The following is a 15,927-nucleotide window of genomic DNA, read 5'->3' on the forward strand; positions in this document are numbered from 1 at the left end:
CATAATTAAAGATGCCTATAAGAATATGGTAAATGAATCGAAATTTTTGGTTGGCACTTGAATAAAATTGTTCATTAATTAATGTGGGTATGCGATTCATAGTGAGGATCATTTGGAGTTAAGCTGTAATGGTGTTATGAACATGTGAATTTGAGTATAACTTTGGAGTTGAAATGTGAATGATGATATGTATATTGATAGAATCTATCTGGACTAAAGGTTCGCAGGCTATGAGCTAGAAAAAAATATAACCGGGTTAAGTCCCGAAGGCATTCGTCCCGGTTACTATAACCGGGTTAAGTCCCGAAGGCATTCGTGTGGGTTATTATAACCGGGTTAAGTCCCGAAGGCATTCGTGTGGGTTATTATAACCGGGTTAAGTCCCGAAGGCATTTGTGCTGGTTGTTACATCTGAGCCAAATTCTGAAGGTATTTATGTTTGGAAAGGTGCGACTCTGTCGTAATAATTCCGATTAATGTGCTCATAATCCCTAATATGACCATGTATGGATCGTATATACATTGGAAAAATTTGGTACAGTGTCAGTTGTGATTACATAATCGAATAATGCTCTTCCGGCCATTTCTTAGGATTATATGAAGTCTATAGCTCACTCGAGCTACATGAAATTGAATCAAATGAAATTTAGTTAAGTTTGACTTCGAATGTATAAACCTATTGATAAAAGTGTAAATTAAAACGAATACGTGATCTTGTGCATAGGCATTTATTTATCCTTATGAATGCTATTTCTTTTTTGTTTTTGTTTCAAATGAGTTCCTTACTTACAAACTTACTGAGCATCGAAACGCTTACTCTGTTGCTTAAATTCTCTGTATTATAGGTTTTGTTCGTCAGCTATCGGACTCGGAGGTGTCAAAGTCGAAGTCATCCACACTATCTAAGCCACTTTTTGGTACTCTTCAGTTGAACTTGATAATGGCATGTATAGGGCTGACCCTTGTTGTTAATTAAGTATCTTTTGGTAATGTATATTCGTATAGCCATGCGAAAATGGCTTGTATATTTTGAGTATAACATTATGATCATTTTGTATATATGGTCTTATGATATGGTTATTAAGTGGTGTGGAAATGTTTGGTAATGATTAGCCATTGGAATGGCCAATCATGGTCCTATTGGTGCTACGTATGTCATGGCTAATCGTGATTATACTTGGAAATAATGTATGTCAAATTACTAGTTGATTCATGGAAAACTATGAAATAGGTAAAATTTACCTTAAAATAGATGCTGACAGCAGCAGTGATGTGAATTTGAAAAATCACTAAAAATAGTAGAAATGGAATTAAATAATGAATAAATTATGTAATTGAATCTTTATGAGTCTATTTTCATATGAAAGAAACGAAACTACCATATGAGCCATATTTTATGAGATGTTTAAGTTTTAGTGAAATAGGGTCAGAGTAATTTTTGGATCCCCTGTTCTAACTTTGGAAATTCACCATAAATTAAGCAGAGATAATTAGAAGTCATTCTTTATATGTATAGATTCCTTTTTGAGTCTAGTTTCATTATAAATAAATGCAATAAGTATTGAAGCCCTGTACAGGGAGATATGTAAGTCGTAATGCGTGAAGGTCAGAGTAGTCGAACCTAAAACAGGGGAGAATTTAACTAAAAAACTGTACTAATTGGCCTGACCAAAAATTCTAGAAAAAAATTAGTAAATATATGTATGAGTATAGTTTCAGGAAAAATTTACAGAATTGGATTTCGAGTTTTGCAACTCGAGATATGATTTTTAGAGTGACTGTGATGCAGTTAGCCAGCTCGTCTAGAAATTTTAAAAATGAATTGTATGAGCTGTTTAAGTAAGGAATTAAGTCCGTTAGCACCTCGTGTTCGACTCTGGAAATGGTCTCGGGTACGGGGTGTTACATTTAATTGGTATCAGAGCTACGGTTTAGTCGATTCTAGGACTACCGTAATACGTAGGGGAATAGCTATACATGCCATTATGTGTTTATCTGAAAGTGTGGTGATTTCTGACAGTTAAAAATGTGTTTATTTATAGTAATGGATCCTGATCCTAACCGAGCGGTAGCTGATGATGTTGAGAGTGTAGCGCCTGCTCTCGCACATGGGACGGTACCGGTGGACTCTCAACCTATTGCTAGTAATCAGAATGATGAAGCTAGGCAGGCTTCTTATAGCGTGATGAATGATTGGTTCAGTCAGTATATTCGAACTAATACGGCTGTCCCACAACCCCCACCCCCGACTAATACAAACCTGCACTTGTAATATCTCCTGGAGTTGACCCGTCGAGGTTGAACAAGCCCCCGGTTGATAGGATTCGAAAGCATGGGGCTACTGAGTTCAAGGCTACTGACAGTGATGATGCTGAGCAGGCTGAGTTTTGGCTTGATAATACCGTTCGTGTGTTCGATGAATTATCGTGCACACCTGATGAATGTTTAAAATGTGTTATATCTCTGTTACGTGACTCTGCCTACTATTGGTGGAATACTTTGGTTTCCGTCGTGCCGAGAGAACGGGTTACTTGGGAATTCTTTCAAACCGAGTTCCGCAAGAAATATATCAGCCAAAGATTCATCGATCAGAAACGGAAAGAATTTCTTGAGCTTAAGCAGGGTTCTATGTCAGTTACTATTATGAGCGAAAGTGTGTTAGACTTAGTAGATACGCTCAGGAATGTGTTTCGTCCGAGGCTATCATGTGTAAACGCTTCGAGGACGGGTTGAACGAAGATATAAAACTGTATGTTGGCATTCTTGAAATTAGAGAATTTGTAGTACTTGTTGAACGAGCTTGCAAAGTCGAAGAGCTCAATAAGGAGAAAAGAAAAGCTGAAGTGGAAGCAAGAGAATTTCGTAAGAGGTCTTCGGGAAAGCCCTTTCAACAATCATCGAAGAAATTTAAAAGTGATCCAGGCCGATCTAAAGACACTTTGGGCTTTTCCAGATGAGATCGTGATCGACCCCCTGTGAGTACGCGAGTCACTTCGGTTGCCAGTGTTGGAAATGATCGTCGGGACAGGACGGAGTGCCAGTATTGCGATAAATGGCATTCGGGGAGTTGTAGATTCCATGACCGCTCCTGTTATAAGTGCGGATCAGCTGACCACTTTATCAAGGATTGCCCGAGACTGTCTGAACAGAATGTAAATCAGAGTGGGAAACTGGGTGCTACTACTGCTCGAGGTAGACCATCTATAAATTCGGGGAATGCTAGTGGCAGTCAGAGAGGATCTAGAGATGTTACCACCAGATCTGAGGCTCGTGCTCGTGCTAGAGCTTATGCTATACGTGCACGCGAGGATGCTTCTTCGCCTGATGTTATTACCGGTACATTCACTCTCTTTGATACTGATGTGATTGCTTTGATTGACCCTGGTTCTACTCATTCATATATATGTGAGACTTTAGCATTCAGTAAGACTTTACCTGTTGAGTCTACTGAGTTCGTTATTAGAGTGTCAAATCCCTTGGGTCATTATGTGCTTGTTAATAAGGTGTGTAAGAAATGTCCCCTAGTAATTCGAGGTTCCTGTTTTCCGACCGATTTGATGCTTTTACCGTTTGAGGAATTTGATGTTATCCTCGGGATGGATTGGTTGACCGTACATGATGCATTTATAAATTGCAAAAGTAAGACCATCGATTTGAGATGTGCAAATAATGAGATAATCCGAGTTGAGTCTACTAATTGGAACGGATTACCAGCAATAATATCCTCGATGTTGGCTCAAAAATATGTGAGAAAGGGGTATGAAGCGTATCTTGCATACGTACTTTATAATAAAGAATAAGAAAAGAAACTTGAATCGGTACCAGTGGTTTGTGAATATTCAGATGTTTTTCCCGAAGAATTACCGGGGTTACCACCTGTTCGGGAGGTAGAGTTTGGCATTGAACTTGTACCTGGGACTACATCGATTTCGATAGCTCCGTATCGTATGGCACCAACGAAATTGAAAGAATTGAAAACTCAGTTGCAAGAGTTGACGGATAGAGGTTTTGCTCGACCGAGTTTTTCACCTTGGGGTGCACCAGTATTATTTGTGAAAAAGAAGTACGGAACCATGAGACTGTGCATTGACTATCGTCAGCTGAATAAAATGACAATAAGGAATAAATATCCGTTACCGCATATTGATGATTTGTTCGATCAACTGAAGGGAGCCTCTGTATTTTCAAAGATAGATTTGAGATCAGGATATTATCAGTTGCGAATTCGAGATTCGGATATACCCAAAACTGCTTTTAGAACGAGATACGGTCACTACGAGTTCTTAGTGATGTCGTTTGGGCTCACTAATGCCCCTGCGGTATTTATGGATTTGGTGAATCGGATCTTCAGACCATATTTGGATCGGTTTTTAGTTGTGTTTATCGATGATATTTTGGTCTATTCGAGAAATGAAACCGGTCATGCTGAACACCTGGGATTAGTGTTACAGATTTTACGGGATAAGCAGTTATATGCTAAGTTTAGTAAGTGTGAGTTCTGGTTAAGAGAGGTTAGCTTTTTGGGTCATGTGGTATCTGCATCGGGTATTCGAGTTCATCCGAGCAAAATTTCAGCCATACTTGAGTGGAAGCCTCTGAGAAATATTACTGAGGTTCGAAGCTTTTTGGGACTTGCCGGTTACTACAGACGGTTTGTAAAGGGTTTCTCGATGATAGCCACACCAATAACGAAACTACTTCAGAAAGATGTTAAGTTTGAATGGACAGAAAAATGTCAGAAAAGTTTCGATCAACTAAAAACTTATTTGACTGAAGCTCCAGTACTAGTGCAGCCCGAATCAGGCAAAGAGTTTGTCATTTACAGTGATGCATCCTTACTCGAGTTGGGTTGTGTATTGATGCAAGAAGGTCGAGTTGTAGCTTATGCGTCGAGACAATTGAAGCCACATGAGAAAAATTATCCAACCCATGATCTCGAACTAGCTGCCATCATATTCGCTTTGAAAATATGGCGACATTACTTATTTGGTGAGAGGTGCCACGTATTTTCGAATCACAAAAGTCTCAAATATTTGATGACTCAAAGAGATTTGAATCTGCGACAAAGACGTTGGCTTGAGTTTTTAAAAGATTATGAGCTTGTCATTGACTATCACTCGGGAAAGGCTAATGTGGTTGCGGATGCTTTAAGTCGTAAATCACTATTTGCTTTACGAGCGATGAATGTACACTTGTCCGTTCTATCCGATAATGTGTTAGTAGCAGAATTAAAGGCCAAACCATTGTTGATTCATCAAATTCGTGAAGCTCAGAAAGTCGATGATGAATTGGTTGCAAAACGGGCTGAATGTGTTTCGAATATGGAATCAGAGTTTCAAATTGATGATGACGATTGTTTGAGGTTCAGAAGTCGTTTGTGTGTTCCAAGAAATTCAGAACTTATCTCGATGATTCTGAACGAAGCTCATTGTAGCCGAATGTCAATTCACCCGGGGAGTACGAAGATGTACAACGATCTGAGACGTCAATTTTGGTGGCATGGTATGAAACGAGACATATCCGATTTTGTTTCGAAGTGTTTAATATGTCAACAAGTGAAAGCGGAACATCAAGTGCCTACAGGTTTACTTCAGCCGATCATGATACCTGAATGGAAATGGGATCGAGTCACGATGGATTTTGTATCTGGGTTGCCATTGTCGGCAAGTAAGAAAGATGCGATTTGGGTTGTTGTTGATAGACTGACTAAGTCGACTCATTTTATTCCCATACGTACAGATTATTCACTAGATAAACTAGCTAAATTGTATGTTTCTCAGATTGCAAGATTACACGGGGTACCTATTTCTATTGTGTCGGATAGAGATCCGAGGTTCACCTTGCGATTTTGGAAGAAATTGCAAGAAGCTTTGGGTACTAAGTTGCCTTTTAACACTGCTTTTCATCCCCAGACTGATGGTCAATCCGAGCGGATAATTCAGATACTCGAGGATATGTTGAGATGTTGCATCCTTGAGTTTAGTGGTTCATGGGAGCGGTATTTACCTTTGATTGAATTCGCTTACAGCAATAGTTTTCAGTCAAGCATTAAGATGGCACCTTACGAGGCTCTGTATGGTCGTAAATGCAGTACACCGTTGTTTTGGACCGAGCTTAGTGAAAATAAAATCTTCGGGGTTGATTTGATTAAAGATGCTGAGCAGAAAGTAAAAGTAATCCATGAAAGTCTGAAAGCAGCTTCAGATCGTCAGAGGCCGTATGCAGATTTAAAGCGAAAACACATTGGATATCAGGTCGGAGACAAAGTGTTTCTTAAAGTTTCACCTTGGAAAAAGGTGCTCAGATTTGGCCGTAAAGGCAAATTGAGTCCGAGATTCATCAGGCCGTATGAGATATCCGAACGAATTGGGCCAGTCGCATACATATTGATTCTACCCCCTGAACTTGAAAAGATTCACAACATTTTTCATGTCTCGATGCTTCGACGTTATAGATCCGATCCATCGCACAGAATTAATCCATCAGAGGTTGAAATTAAACCTGATTTGAGTTATGAAGAAGAACCGATTCGAATCCTAGCTCGCGAGGTGAAAGAGTTGCGAAACAAAAGGGTTCCGTTAGTAAAGGTGTTATGGCTCAAACATGGGATCGAAGAAGCTACTTGGGAAACCGAGAACTCTATTAAAGAACGATACCTAAATCTATTTACCGGTAAGATTTTCGGGGACGAAAATTTCTTAAGTGGGGGAGAATTGTGACAGCCCTAAATTGACCCTCGTCGGAAAGTGGTTTCGGGACCACAAAACCGAGTCATAAAAATAATTAACAGTCATATTTGATGCTTATTATATATGAATATGCATGTGTGAAAAAAAAATTCATGCTTAAATTTTGTATATAGTATGTGAAATTTATTAAATAGGACTTGTATGAGAAAATTTAGAAATGTGCTAGGCAAATGCTAAAGTGGCCTATTAATATATGTTGGAAAGTGCTTGTACTTGCATGTCAAATTAGCCAAACTATAGGTAGTGGCCGGCCATGCTACAAATTATATAATAAAATATGAATTTTCTATTAACTTTAATTAACTAAATGGCATAATATCATGCATTAATGAAAAGAAAATATAGAAAGTGGGTGAAAACAACAAAGTGTTCACCTTGTTCATTCCAAAAGGCCGAAAGTAAAGAGGAGTTGGGAGGAAAGGAGCCATTCGGCCATTTCAAGTCTTCATTAAAGTATGAAATTCATGTTTATTCTTGAAATTTTAGATAAAATTGAACTAGTTACCAAGTTCTTTAGGTAACCCATGTTAGGAATTTTGATTTTGGGAAGACTAGAACTTTCGGCCATAGTAGCTATTGAGGATTTAGGTTTTTGTTTCATGTTAAATTGGATGAATCTTGGTGTATGGGTGTTTGAACTAAACTAATGATCAAATAGGTGCATAGATACAAAGTGGGAAGAATCGGCTACTAAGTTTGATACTATTGCCGAATATGAAAATGTTATGCTTGAGTAATGCATGTGGTTAGAGTTGGTAAAATGAAAAGAATGCTTAGAGGTGTTATAATTGATTAGGTGTTAAATTAAAAGCTGCTAAAATTTTCATTGTTTTAGCCGAATATGTGTTTGTTCAAAGAAGGAATTATTGAAGAATGTATATGAACTTGGTAAGTTAATTCGGCTTAGTACATAAATGATGTGAAAATTTTGGAATTTATTTTTGATTATGTGTATGTATGACCAAGTATAATCGGCCACATGAGTAAAATGAGTTTGATATGTGATTGCCGAATGTGACTAACAAGTAAACATTATTGGTAAAAATATTGAATACTTCTACTTGTATTCATTAAGCTCAAGAGCAAGGGGGATCAAAGTTAGATCGGGGAAAGGAGAAAGCAATAAAGTAATCAATCCACAACCGTTTCAATATACCGAGGTAAGTTTTTAAGTAGGCTCTTCTAGTATACATAATTAAAGATGCCTATAAGACTATGGTAAATGAATCGAAATTTTGGTTGGCACTTGAATAAAACTGTTCATTAATTAATGTGGGTATGCGATTCATAGTGAGGATCATTTGGAGTTAAGCTGTAATGGTGTTATGAACATGTGAATTTGAGTATAACTTTGGAGTTGAAATGTGAATGATGATATGTATATTGATAGAATCTATCCGGACTAAAGGTCCACAGGCTATGAGCTGGAAAAAAATATAACTGAGTTAAGTCCCGAAGGCATTCGTGCGGGTTACTATAACCGGGTTAAGTCTCGAAGGCATTCGTGCGGGTTATTATAACGGGGTTAAGTCCCGAAGGCATTCGTGTGGGTTATTATAACCAGGTTAAGTCCTGAAGGCATTTGTGCTGGTTGTTACATCCGAGCCAAATTCCGAAGGTATTTATGTTTGGAAAGGTGCGACTCTGTCGTAATAATTCCGATTAATGTGCTCATAATCCCTAATATGACCATGTATGGATTGTATATACATTGGAAAAATTTGGTACAGTGTCAGTTGTGATTACATAATCGAATAATGCTCTTCCAGCCATTTCTTAGGATTATATGAAGTCTATAGCTCACTCGAGCTACATGAAATTGAATCAAATGAAATTTAGTTAAGTTTGACTTCGAATGTATAAACCTATTGATAAAAGTGTAAATTAAAACGAATACGTGATCTTGTGCATAGGCATTTATTTATCCTTATGAATGCTATTTCTTTTGTGTTTTTGTTTCAAATGAGTTCCTTACTTATCAACTTACTAAGCATCGAAACGCTTACTCTGTTGCTTAAATTATCTGTATTATAGATTTTGTTCGTCAGCTATCGGACTCGGAGGTGTCAAAGTCGAAGTCATCCACACTATCTAAGCCACTTTTTGGTACTCTTCAGTTGAACTTGATAATCGCATGTATAGGGCTGACCCTTGTTGTTAATTAAGTATCTTTTCGTAATGTATATTCGTATAGCCATGCGAAAATGGCTTGTATATTTTGATTATAACATTATGATCATTTTGTATATATGGTCTTATGATATGGTTATTAAGTGCTGTGGAAATGTTTGGTAATGATTAGCCATTGGAATGGCCAATCATGGTCCTATTGGTGCTACGTATGTCATGGCTAATCGTGATTATACTTGGAAATAATGTATGTCAAATTATTAGTTGATTCATGGAAAACTATGAAATAGGTAAAATTTACCTTAAAATAGATGCTGATAGTAGCAGCAATGTGAATTTGAAAAATCACTAAAAATAGTAGAAATGGAATTAAATAATGAATAAATTATTTAATCAAATCTTGATGAGTCTATTTTCATATGAAAGAAACGAAATGACCATATGAGCCGTATTTTATGAGATGTTTAAGTTTTCATGAAATAGGGCCAGAGCTATTTCTGGATCCCCTATTCTGACTTTGGAAATTCACCATAAATTAACCAGAGATAATTAGAAGTCATGCTTTATATGTACAGATTCCTTTTTGAGTCTAGTTTGATTAGAAACAAATGGCATAAGTATTGAAGCCCTGTACAGGGAGATATCTAAGTCATAATGTATGAAGGTCAGAGTAGTCGAACCCTGAAATAGGGGAGACTTTAACTAATAAACTATACTAATTGGCCCGACCAAAAATTCTAGAAAAAAATTTAGTAAATATATGTATGAGTCTAATTTCAGGAAAAATTTAGGGAATTGGATTTCGAGTTTTGGAACTCGAGATATGATTTTTAGAGTGACTGTGATGTAGTTAGCCAGCTCGTCTGGAAATTTTAAAAATGAATTGTTTGAGCTGTTTAAGTAAGGAATTAAGTCCGTTAGCACCTCGTGTTCGACTCCGGCAACAGTCTCGGGTACGGGGTGTTACAAATTGGGCCTAAATCAGTGTTGCACAAGGCCTAGGCACTTCCACACGAGTAATCCACACGCCCGTGTGTGACACACGGGTAGACTACATGCCCGTGTGTCATGGCCGTGTCGACTAAGAACCAACTTAGTATTGCACAAGGCCTGAGCACCTTCACACGGGCGTGGCACACGGCCGTGTCCCTGTCGAGCCCAAGCCTAGTTCTATTCAGAAAAGGGAACTTTTGAGAGTTTTGAAGCATTTTAAAGCCTATATAAACACCTTTGAAGAGGATTAAGGGGGACACACATAGTTGGAGGCAGAAGATACTCGCGAATAGCCATTGGAAACACCTCGGAGCCAAGATCTACATCAAGATTGAAGATTTCCATCTAATTTCCTAGAAGTTCTTTGGTTTTCTTGATGTTTTGTTGTTTTCCAAACTTTGAGATGTTTTCCATTATTATTATGAACTAAACTCCCTAAATACCTAAGGGAGATGAACCTTATGACGAATCTTATTACTATTTGAATTAAATGATAAAGACTTATTCTTATTCTTAATTGTGAGTTCTAAATTCTTGTTTTAATATTCTAGGGTATTAATTCTGGTTTTGATGTGCTTAATTAGTGGAGCAAAAGTCCTTGTTTAAAAGTAGATCATCCATAATTAAGCGGAGTTGAATGCACTCCTAGAGATAGGACGACATAAATCTGCCGAATTAGAGTCAAATCTAATAAGGGAATCCATAGGCCGAGTTAATGCGCCAATAGCGGTTTTAATTAGAAAGAGATTTCAATTAATCAACCTAGAGTTAGTTGTTTTTAGTCTCGAAAGGAATAATAACATAAATCAGGGATTTTTACGGAATAAGTCAAGTGAATAAATCATCTAAGTCAAAGGTAATAAGTGAAGTCTAGGTGGATTCTTTCTTGGGTATTGTCTTCTCTATTTGTTTTTTCTAAAGTATTTTCCAACTTTCATCTCTTTCATAATCTTAGTTAAATTAGAAAATTAATTTACTTTAAAAACACACTTTAATTCTTAGGCTAGATAATAAAAAGATAGTAATTACTAGTACTTTTAGTCCTCGTGGATACGATATTTCTGGTCTCACCATAACTATACTACTGTTTGATAGGTACGCTTGCCTTAAGTTGAATTTTTAGTTAGTTATACAACCATCAAGTTTTTGGCGCCGTTGTTGGGGATTAAAATATTAGGAACGTTTAATTTTTATTAGTTTAGTTATTTATTTTATTGCAGATTAATTTAATTTTAATTTTTTTATATCACTAAATTTTCTTTTATTTACTTCTTGCAGGTTTTATAATTTATGACTAGAAGAAACCCGCCAGGACCTTTACTTTTTGATAGTGAGATTGAAAGCATAGCTCGCAGAAACGAAAGAGAAATAAGGCAAAGCCTACGATACATAGAGGAATGACAAGAGGACGATATTCAAACCACAACCGAGGAGATGGCTGATAATCAAAATAATCAGTTACCTCCTGTGGCTATTGCAGACCCAGTAAATTAGAATCCTGCTCCTCGTACTCTATTTGATTATCTAAACCTAGTTTAACAGGAGCTGAATCGAGTATAGTTAGACCTGCTATTGCTGCAAATAATTTTGAACTGAAACCTAACACGATTTGAATGATATAATAGTTTGTTCAGTTTGTTGGTTTGCAGGACGAGGATACGAAGACTCATTTAGCAAACTTTCTGGAATTCTGCGACATCTTTAAGATCAGTGGCATTTCTGACGATGCCATTCGCCTTCGGTTATTTCCCTTTTCATTGAGGAATAAGGCTAAATAGTGGTTGAACTCTTTACCACAAGGATCAATCACCACTTGGGAACAAATGCCCGAAAAGTTTTTGCTTAAATATTTCCTGTCGGCTAAAACAACTAAACTAAGGAATGATATTTCTTCTTTTGTGCAGATGGATTTAGAAACACTCTATGATGCATGGGAGAGATACAAGGATCTATTGAGAAGGTGCCCTCACCATAGGCCCCCACTTTGGCTACAGGTTCAAACTTTTCACAACAGCCTAAATCCTTCGACTAGATAGATGATTGACGCAACTGCTAGTGGGGCTATTAATAATAAGACACCTGAAGAGGCATATGAATTTATAGAAGGGATGACATTGAATAATTATCAGTGGCAAGTCATGAGCACAAAGCCGACGAAAGCGGCCGGCGTGTTTAATGTTGATTCAGTTACTATGCTCTCTAATAAGGTAAAATTTTTGAATAGAAAAATTGATGGGTTACTTGGTTCTTCATAGGTTCATCCAGTAATGCAGTGCGATGCAAGTGGAGGTGGAACAAGCAATTCAGAATACCCACCCTATGGCCACAACATGGAGAACGAACAAATGAATTATATGGGTAATAATCCTCGACCTCAAAATAATCTTTATAGTAATACTTAAAATGTAGGTTGGAGGAACCACCCAAATTTCTCATGGGGAGGCCAATGGAATCAGAGATCACCACCCCCTCCAAGCTTCCAACAACAACCTTACCAGTAAGAGAAAAAGCTGAACAATGAGGAGATGATGACAAAATTTATTTTAGTAGTGGAAACCAGTTTTTAGAACACTAAAACTGCACTTAAAAATCAGCAAGCATCGATCCAATGGCTCCAGAATCAAATTGGACAGTTGGCTAAGATGATTTCAGAGAGACCACCAAGAAGTCTACCTAGTAACACCGAACCCAATCCAAAAGAATATGTAAAAGAAGTTATACTAAGGAGTAGAAAAGTGTTAGCTAAATTTGAAAATAAGCTACCACAAGAAGCTGATAGAACCAAAAGAGATGAGGGAAAACCCGAAAATAATGACAATCCAATGCCAAAGGAATACAAACCACCAATCCCATATCCAAAAAAGTTGAAGAAAGACCACATGAATGCACAATTCGGTAAATTTCTTGAACGTTTTAAACAACTGCATATTAACTTACCTTTTGTTGAAGCTATATCACAGATGCCTACATATGCAAAATTTTTAAAGGAGATTTTAAAAAATAAAAGGAAGTTTGAAGACTTATCTACAGTGGAACTTAACGAGTAGTGCTCGGCCATACTCCAAAATAAACTACCAACCAAACTGAAAGATCTAGGAAGTTTTACTGTTCCCTGCTTAATTGGTAGTTTGAATGTTGATAAGGCACTAGCTGATTTAGGTGCTAGCATTAATCTGATGCCATATAAAATGTTTAAACAACTTGGTCTTGGGGAACCTAAACCCACTAGGATGAGTATTCAACTAGCTCATAGATCTGTTAAATGTCCTAGGGGTATTATAGAGGACGTACTTGTAAAAGTAGATAAATTTATATTCCCTATTGATTTCGTTATGCTTGACGTGGATGAAGATATTGAAGTGCATTTAATCTTAGGTCGTCCATTTTTAGCCACCGCTAGGGCTATTATTGATGTGGGTGATGGTAAACTTGTGCTTAGAGTAGGTGACAAAGAGATTATTTTTAAAATTTATGATGCCATGATATTTTCTAGGGAATAGGATGACTCATGTTATTTTATTGACTCTATTGATCATGCTACTCAAGATTCTTTTCAGGAAATTGTACATAAGGACACGTTGGAACTGTGTCTTTCTCAATGAGAGGAGGTAGATGATGATGATTCTGAGATAGGTAAGATAAAAGATGAACTAAATTCCAATAAACCCTTCCCAAGACAAGTGGAATATGAGGGTATTAAGGTAAACGATGAACTTAAGCAAAAACCCTCTATTGAAGAACCTCCTAAATTAGAGCTTAAACAATTGCCAAACCAGTTGGAATACGCATTCCTTGGAAATAATTCTACATTACCAGTGATTATTGCTTCTAACTTACAACCCAAGGAGAAAGAGGAATAACTCTAAGTATTAAGAGAGCATAAAAGGGCTATAGCTTGGAAATTTTCTGACATTAAAAGGATCAGCCCTTCTTTTTTGCACCTACAAAATTTAATGGAAGATGAATATAAGCCATGTGTGCAAGCTCAAAGATGACTGAACTGCAACATGAAAGAAGTTGTTAAAGCTGAGGTAATTAAACTCCTAGATGCTGGAATTATTTGTCCTATTTCTGACAGTTCTTGGGTAAGTCTAGTGCAGGTTGTTCCTAAGAAAGGAGGCATGACTGTTGTAGCCAATGAGTAGAATGAATTAATCCCAACAAGGACAGTCACAGGTTGGAGAGTTTGCATTGACTATAGGAAGCTGAATGATGCCACAAGAAAATATCACTTCCCCCTGCCATTCATTGACCAAATGTTGGAAATAGTGTCAGGGCACATGTACTACTGCTTTTTAGACAGACTCTCTGGTTATTTTCAAATCCTAATAGCTCCTGAAGATCAAGAAAAGACGACATTTACAGGTCCATACGGTACATTTGCTTATCATAGAATGCCTTTTTGATTATGCAATGCTCCTACTACTTTTTAGTGCTGCATGATGGCCATTTTTGACAAACTCATAGAAGACATCGTGGACGTATTTATGGACGAATTCTCGGTATTTGGTAACTCTTTCCATCTTTTCCTTAAAAACTTAGAACGAGTTCTAATAAAATGTGAGGAAACGAACCTTGTACTTAACTGGGAAAAATGTCACTTTATGGTTCAAGAAGGTATTGTGTTAGGACATAAAATTTCTAGTAAAGGGATTGAAATTTATTAAAGACTTTTCTAAAATAGCTAAGCCTTTGACTAAATTACTAGAAAAAGATGTGCCTTTTTATTTCGATCAGGAATGTTTAGAAGCGTTTAATACTTTAAAGGATAAATTGATTAATGCTCCAATTATAATCGCACTTGATTGGAATTTACCTTTCGAACTAATGTGCGATGCGAGAGACTTTGCAGTAGGTGCAGTTTTGGGACAACGAAGAGACAAGCATTTTCAACCTAGCAATTATGCTAGCAAAACTTTGACAGCCGCACAAGAAAACTATACCACCACGGAGAAAGAGCTACTAGCTATGCTTTTTGCATTCGATAAATTTAGGCCATATCTAATATTGTCTAAAGTTGTCATTAATACTGACCAGTCTGTTCTTCGCTACCTTTTAACTAAGACTAATGCAAAACCTTGACTCATTCGATGGATTCTGTTATTGCAGAAATTTGACTTAGAGATTCAGGATAAGAAAGGAGTTAAAAATCTCGCGGCTGATCATCTTTCCAGGCTTGAAAATTCAAGTACCAAAGAGCTAGATGAAGTTGAAATAAATGATTTGCTCCCTGAAGAACAATTCTTTGCTATATCTGATTCTGAAGTACCTTGGTTTGCAGACATTGCTAATTTTTTAGCCGCTAACGTTATCCCAAAAGGGTTGACACATCATTAAAAGAAGTGATTCTTTACTGACGTGAAAAACTACTTTTGGGAAGACCCTTTTCTTTTCTTATATGTGCAGATCAAGTCATTAGGAGATGCATTACAAGGTCAGAAGTATTTAAAATATTGGAGCATTGCAACTCAGGACCGACTGGGGGACATCACAGTGGAAATAAGACTGCACATAAAACACTCGAATCAGGTTTTTATTGGCCTACACTATTCAAAGACACCAACATGTATGTTGCTACTTGCGATAAATGCCAACGAATAGGTAATATCTCTAAACGTGACGAAATGCCCCAAATGTACATGCTTTCATGTGAAATATTTGACATTTGGGGTATCAATTTTATGGGTTCATTCCCTAGTTCATTTGGGAATAAATACATCTTAGTAGCCGTCGATTATATGTCCAATGGGTGGAAGCCCAAGCTTTACCTACTAATGATGCTAGAATGGTAGTATGATTCCTTAAGAAACTCTTCTCTCTATTTGGAACACCTAAAGCAATTATTAGTGATAGGGGTACTCATTTTTGTAATGCCCAATTTGATAAGACCCTTAAGAAATACGGAGTTCACCATAGAACAACTACACCTTACCATCCTCAAACTAGTATACAAGTCGAAGTAGCAAACCGAGAACTTAAACGTATCCTAGAAAAGACAGTAGAATCAAACAGGAAAGATTGGGCAATGAAAGTAGATGATGTTTTCTAGGCTTAT

General features: G+C 37.1%; 1 non-coding gene across 1 annotated transcript; it reads right to left on the bottom strand.

Annotated features, from left to right (window-relative positions):
- Positions 1–11,743: 11,743 nt before the first annotated feature.
- Positions 11,744–11,850, bottom strand: LOC121228536 (small nucleolar RNA R71). Its single transcript, XR_005926112.1, has one exon. It is a non-coding gene; the product is annotated as a small nucleolar RNA R71 (small nucleolar RNA).
- Between the last annotated feature and the right edge of the window lie 4,077 nt (positions 11,851–15,927).

This window comes from Gossypium hirsutum, chromosome A04 (assembly GCF_007990345.1).
Source record: "Gossypium hirsutum isolate 1008001.06 chromosome A04, Gossypium_hirsutum_v2.1, whole genome shotgun sequence".
In the NCBI taxonomy this organism is placed as follows: Eukaryota; Viridiplantae; Streptophyta; class Magnoliopsida; order Malvales; family Malvaceae; genus Gossypium; species Gossypium hirsutum.